Genomic DNA, 7,408 nt, shown 5'->3' with positions numbered 1-7,408 from the left:
CCGAATTAAATTAGTATTTTTTATAATGATTGGAAATCATTTAACTACTTATAATTAATATCTTTTATGTAGTAACTTGTGAAAATAGTGTTGTGAATTAAACAAACATTTAGATTAGTTCATCGATATATATGACCGTTAAAAAATGTCCTTTTCTCTGCAGTTTGCCGCAGAGAAAATTCTCGCTTTAAGCAATAGGTATCAAAACACTAACAGTCATTTCATGGCGCCCTCTGATGGAATGGTGAATGCATTTCAAGCTGTTTGACTATCATCAATATTGTGTATCACAAAAGAGATAACCCTGAAATGACTCTGAAAATCATGGTTTCTTTATAGAAAACCAGTACAATTATGAACTGATTACTCATAGGCTCGAACAAAATATGTAGTAGGCACGTGAAAGTTGTGCTGTGAATTTTAGGTCAGTTCAAATATGTCTGGAACATACTTGTTCTGTAAAAAAGCCATTTTCTCTGCAGTTTGCCATGGAGAAAATTCTTGCTTTAAGCAATAAGTGTCAAAATACTAACAGTCATTTCATGGCACCCTCTATTGAAACGAGGGACGCATTTAAGCTGTCTGGCTACCAGCAGCATCGTGTACTACAAGAGAGACATGGCATCCTTGTAGAAAATTATTATAAACTATGAACTGTGAAGCCGGTTAGCTTAGAACAAAATATGTAGTAGGCACGTGAAAACAGTGTTGTAAATTAGACAAACATTTAGATCAGTTCAAATATGTTTGGAACATATTTGAACTGATCTAAATGTGTGTTTAATATTTTGTTAGTTTTTGTCAGGGTAAGGAAAGACTACCTTACCATGCAATAAAGATCCTCTGTATTGTCGCTCTACCAGATAGAAATAGCAGTCTGTTTCTGGAACCACGCCCTATCACCTTAAACAGAGAACGTGACACGTACACGTAGGATAACGTACACCCAAATATAACATTTCTCAAACAAAGAGGGTCCGATAACGGCTTGAACGCCTTTGACCCGCGAATTTAGCATCAATTATTTCATAACAGCGTTAGATATTTGTCATCCGATGAGGCCTTGCTTATCAAAACAAATATGTATGATGTCAGACTGGGATCGTAAGCATTCATAATTTTCACTAAGTAAATATTGTCACCAACTATGATACGAGAGAGAGGTCGTAGTGAGAAAAAAAGAAAGAAAGAAAGAGAAAGGGAGAGAGAGAGAAGGGTGATCAGATAAAGGAAATGGGATAATCTTATCGATAATGATTGAGAAAAATTGAAATAATTACGGACATGATCTGCAAGAAACTCAGTTGTTGAGTACTAACATATTCAATGTAAGTCAATGAATGGAAGTTAGAAGAGGAGAAGGAAACGTAACCTCACTGATAAATGGTAATTAAATCTGGTAGAAGGAAAGGGGTGACAACTGGAAATTTTAGTTAAATTTGAATTAAACTTACAGTAAAGCGGACACTTTATCATTTTTATCTGATTTTTGGCAAACATGACCGCCTCTTTGGGCGAACTTCGCTTAACAAAACGGAAATTTTATAATTTCACAGAAAACCAATTATTTCACTTTTAAGCTCTTTATAGTTATAGTTGCTGGTGTATTCAAATGCTTTTCAGGCATTTTTTAAAACTGTTACTCTTTCCTTTTCTTTTACTAACACTTTATCAACAAGATCAAATATACCACATATAGGGTTAAAACCCCCTTCGATCACGAATGACAACATGATTGCATCCCTTCCGAGGAACAAGTCCAGGCAAGGTTGTTTGTGGAAAACCAGCGGTCACCGATGCATACCAGCCTCCCCTCTTCACACCACTGATGTTGACCAAAAGAAAGGCAAAAGCCAATACGGCTTAGCACCAGTGACGTCACAACTCATTTCTACAGCTGAGTGAATTGGAGCAAGTAAGATAAAGTGTCTTGCTCAAGAACCTACAACCCAGTCCCGGAATCGAACTCACAACCACACGATTGTAAGCCTGACGTTCTAATCACTGAATCATGCGCTTTCACATACCCTATATATACGTATGCATATATGTGTATGCACAAATCAGAACGTTACCAAATGCTACAAGTGCAATGGCCGTGTTTATTACATTTATATTTTAGTGCATGTCATAAGAATTTTGAAACTTCTCGAGACATGGAAAAATTCTTTTTGGAACTATGAAATTCGAAGTAGATAAAGCTTTGTTTAAAAAAGTCCTCAACATTTTCTATGCGAAGGGTTTTTAACCCAATATTTACACGTTATTATTTATAGCTTTATCTACTTCGAGTTTCATTGCTCCAAAAACAAATTGTATATTAGTTTATTGTTTATTATTTACATGCAAAAGTGGAATACATTCAGTTATGCTTATTTACTTATTCACATTTCAACGATAATTATTATCACTGAAGATGTTATTGTCAAGCAGTTTATCATAATATAACATTTTTAAAGTTGATATTTAAATAGGAAGCAAAAACTAAGAAAACAACTGATACATTTATCTCCTACTACTTCCTTCTATATTTTCAGCACCTATATAAAAATTTCCATCGCCTTCAGGGACCGGTACCGCCCGCTGTGAGCAGCACTGGTATATTTGGTTATAAGCAGTGGTTCTGAGTAAAACAGTAAATCTTACTGAAATTTCATTCTGTAAACAGAGCAGTAGAATAATGAAAGTATTTTATAAAGCACTGTCGCAAATAATTGTATCACACGTGACCTGAATTTCAGCAAAAGTACTTTCAAATATTCACCTCCGCCCTATCCCTATACGCATATAAGTACACAGACACACAGGGACACAGATGTAACTGTCAGAAAAGTGTTTCCAACCTATTTCCTCCCAGCCTCCACTATAACTTTCCAGAAAAATGTATGCCCCCACCGGTGGTTGGAAAAAAAGTATACGTGTAGTATGTCTGCCGTGGAAAAAAGATTTTCACAATTCCATGTCCCACTAAGAAAATAAAGAGAAAAAATTTTGGATCCTATGCCCCACCACAATTTTTCCAGGCTCCATCAGCGGGGGTGTTTGCTCTATGTTGGGAATCACTGTGTTAGAGGGTACTTGTGGATGTGGTTCTGAGCTGGGGAAAGGTATGAATATCGGAGTAACCGATTTTTTAGAGGGTATTTGTGGATGTGGTTCTGAGCTGGGGAAAGGTATGAATATCGGAATAACCGATTTTTAATTCTCTACAAAAGAGAGTGTTTGTTGTTTTGTTAAAATGAAGCTATTGGATGGGTAGAATCGTTTGATTGTCAGCCAAATTACTTTGATTCATTCCTCGGGGTCTTTACTATCTGCGTTCGAAACTCGCAGCAATCAACCTTACCTTTTATCCTTCTGGAGTCGGTCAAACAAAGTGCAGGTTAAGTACTGAGGTCGATTTAACCGACCCACTCCTTATGTCAAATTTCCAGCCAAGTCACTGAGTTACAAACCATTATTACTAGATTATAAGGCAGCGAGCTGGCAGAATGGTTAGCACGTCGGACCAATAAGCTTGGTGGCATTTCTTCCAACTCTACGTTCTGAGTTCAAATATTACCGTAGTCAACTTTGTCCTTCATCTTTCGAAGTTAATAAAATAAGTAACTATTGAGCACTGGGATCGATGTAATCGACTTGCCACTCCTTTAAAATTGCTGGCATTGTGCCAAAATTTGAAACCATTATTACTAGATTATGTCACAAAAGTATTTAATCTGAAGTAAAACTTGAATTTGGGTCGTCGGCATTCTTTCAATTTAAGCAAATTAATGATACCGTGTTCTAATTGTTCAGTGTTTGACAAAAGCAATTATATCAATACTGTTACTAAAAAATAAGCTTGTCACCTACTTTACTAGGAGCTGTTGCTCTGCTAAATATATTTAAGACGATAAATAACACACACACATGTACGCACCCCAACTCACGCGAATATTTACTATTACATATAAACCTAAAGGAGGCAAGCTGGCGGAATCGTTAGCACGCCGGGCGAAATGCTTAGTGGTATTTTGTCTGCCGTTACATTCTGAGTTCAAATTCCGCTGAGGTCGACTTTACTTTTCTTCCTTTTCAGGTCGATAAATTAAGTACCAGTTGAGTATTGGGATCGATGTAATCGACTATCTCTCACCGGTACATTTCCAAAACACCCCATCTCCGTGTCATTGCTTCGGAAAAAGAAACAACAGCATTCTCGGCCCGTATAAAAAGAGATTATATATGAAACATCAATTAATATACTAGCAGAAATACCCGGCGTTGCCCGGGTTAAAAAGAATAATAAAATTTTAAAACGCCGTCTAGATTACGCAGGTCTCAAGTGCTAGTAGCTAGGACACCAACTTTCTGCATTAATAACTCTCCAACCCATGCCAGCATGGAACATAGACGTTAAGTGAACTATTAAAAGGAAGTTTACAACTCATATATGTATATAAAGTAAATTCACGTAATTCAAAAACACGTTTTCTGTAGCTTATTTCGTAAAACTAAAAAACAAGTGCAGATTATAAACAATGAAAGGCCGATTTTGGTGATTCATTTAACAGAAGTAGTAAAGAACCAATTCGACGATAAATCTGACGCTGGACCTTGAAAGTTTTCATGAATCCTGGCTCAGTTAAATCTCTTGTGGCTCCAAATGATGTCATCCGTAGTGCAGTGTTCTTTTATCTAATTTTGTTTTGGAAGTGCTTGGAATCTTGGTCAGTTGATGACAGCAGTTTCTGCAATGGCTTTGGAGGTTGGGGGATTGCAGGGAGTTTAACCTTTCCCCCACTGAGTACAGTGGAGGTGTCTCTCCAGGCCACTTCCTTGCTTTACAATGTATGCACTTAGTTGGCATTGCTCCAATGGAAACTCTAGTGTCATCTGCATAATGAACTACTGGATCATAATCGAAAGCTGCTTCATAGAAGTTGCTTCTCTGAGCTGTTGCAATGCTCTTCGTTCTGCAATGGCTATCCTATTCCTTGTCAACTGTGCATACCTCTGTTCACCACTTTGAGATGCTCTGGCTTTTGTAGTGCACAGTCTGTTCATTTCTTGGCATGCTTCCCTTTCTGCAGCTGTCTCTCTTTCCTTGGACAGAGACATTCTTTTGGCTGACCTTGACATTGTAGACAAATTTGGCACGTTCCTTCTAGGCATGGTTGTATACGTGTACAGAAATACAGAAACGTTAGCAAGCCGGGCGAAATGCTTAGTGGAATTTCGTCTGCCGTTACGTTCTGAGTTCAAATTCTGCCGAAGTCGATTTTGCCTTTCATTCTTTCAGGGTCGATAAATTAAGTACCAGTTACACGCTGGGGTCGATGTAATCGACTTAATTCCTTTGTCTGTCCTTGTTTGTCCCCTCTATGTTTAGCCCCTTGTGGGCAATAGAGAAATAAGAAATACATGGGTACAGAATATAGTAAACGATGAAAATAACTGGGTAACGGAAATTATATTTCTTAATACGACAGGCAGAAAGTAAATAAGAAATTTTTACAGAAAATAAAAATTGTACGGGTTGAAGTGAAATTTGTCAGTGAACCAAAGTGTCAGTATCGCAGAAACCAGAAAAAAGCAGTTAACAACAGAAAAACACAAAACCGTTGCAAAAGTAAATAAGAAATTTTTAGGGAAATTAACTAAGTGTACGGATTTAAGTGAAATTTTTGAAGTTACTTCTGTCGGTAAATTATAAATTTATTTTTATCAGTAATTCCGTCAACAGCAAAAAACATAAAACGTTGCAAAAGTAAATAAAAAAATTGTAGGCAAATTTAACGAAGCGTACGGAATGAAGTGAAATTTATGAAGTTACTTTTGTCAGTAAATTATATATGAAATTACTTTCATCCGTAACTGTGAACTTCTTTCTGTCAGTAATTTGTCGATGTTGTTTGTAAATAGTGATTGAAAACTTACAGTAAAAACAATAGCGACTGAACTTCAAGTGAAAGCAGTAGCGTCAGAAAAATGAAAGTGAAAACAACAGAGAGTGAGTGAGATATATATATATAGAGAGAGAGGGAGAGGTAGCTAGTTAGAAAAATAAGATAGACATAATTAGATAGATAAGATACAGACAGATAGATACAGAGAGATAGACAGATATAGAGATAGAGGTGGATAGAGAGATATAGAGATAGAGAGGTATAGAGGGATAGAGATAGATAGAGAGAGATGGATAGAGAGATATGGACGTCACTGACGCTAGAAAACCGGAAGTAAATATTTTACTTTCAAAGATGTGAATCTAATATAAAAAGCAATATTTTTTAATGACCAATGGATGCAAGGGAGAAATCAATTTCTGAAAGTTACTTCGCAAAGAGTTACATCCCTTCTCCACGTAACCCAGGAACGGAAGTTTTCTTCCCCCAGGGGACTCGTTACTCATTATGTGAAACGCTTTAAGAGTTTTTCACATAATGAAAATAATGAACATTATGTTCCCTGGAACATAAGTAATGTATATTCCCAGTTTGGAGAAAATCAGTTGAAAAATACGACCGTTATAATATTTTACATACACACACACAGACAGAACGAGATTTATATTATAGAACTATAGTAATTAAGAGCTCAATTAATAATAGGTCGTTAAACTCGAACATGTTACAACATCACAGTAAATTCAGACGAAAGAAAAGGTAGCATGTGTATACATAATCAGCTAAAAAATGCTGAAGAGCAACGTATAATTGAATAAAAGCCAGAAGAACATAAATTTCACAGATAATATATCATATTTACTTTTAACAGCTGTTTCGTTAGGAATAAACGTTATTAATTCCAGAATTAATCGATATAAATTAATCTATATTAAATCAATTTAAAGCAATGTTTATCCGAAATCATCAGAAATATTACGGGCCATGCTAATCATAGACTTGCTGGCCTCTCTCACCTTCTCTCACTCTCTTTCTCTCTCTCTCTTTCTGTCTCTTCTGAGCATGTGTGTGTGCGCGCGCGAGTGCATGCGTGCATGTGCATGTATTTGTATTCACGATAGGGTTCCGCGAATTTCTGTTACACGGCATCGATTAGCCAGAGGCTACAGCAGAAACATCTTTTTTCAAAGTGCCGTCCCAGGATATCGAACTTAAAACTCAAGTGATTGAAAAATAAACGACTTAAACACTTGCCTATACCTGCGTCATAAGGATGTAATCTGTTATCTTTTACTTGTTTTAGTCACTGGACAGCGGCCATGCCGAGGCACCGCTTTGAAGAGTTTAGTCGAAAAAATCGACCAAAGTACTCTTTTCAAAAGTTCAGTACTTATTCTATCGGTCTTCTTTTGCCGAACTGCTAGAATACGGATTCGTAAAGAAACCAGCATCAGCTGTCTGTCAGGGGTGAGGGACAAACATAGAAAAATACATGCATATATATATATATATATATA

This window comes from Octopus bimaculoides, chromosome 9 (genome assembly GCF_001194135.2).
Source record: "Octopus bimaculoides isolate UCB-OBI-ISO-001 chromosome 9, ASM119413v2, whole genome shotgun sequence".
Taxonomy (NCBI): domain Eukaryota; kingdom Metazoa; phylum Mollusca; class Cephalopoda; order Octopoda; family Octopodidae; genus Octopus; species Octopus bimaculoides.
This window is presented reverse-complemented; position numbering follows the sequence as displayed.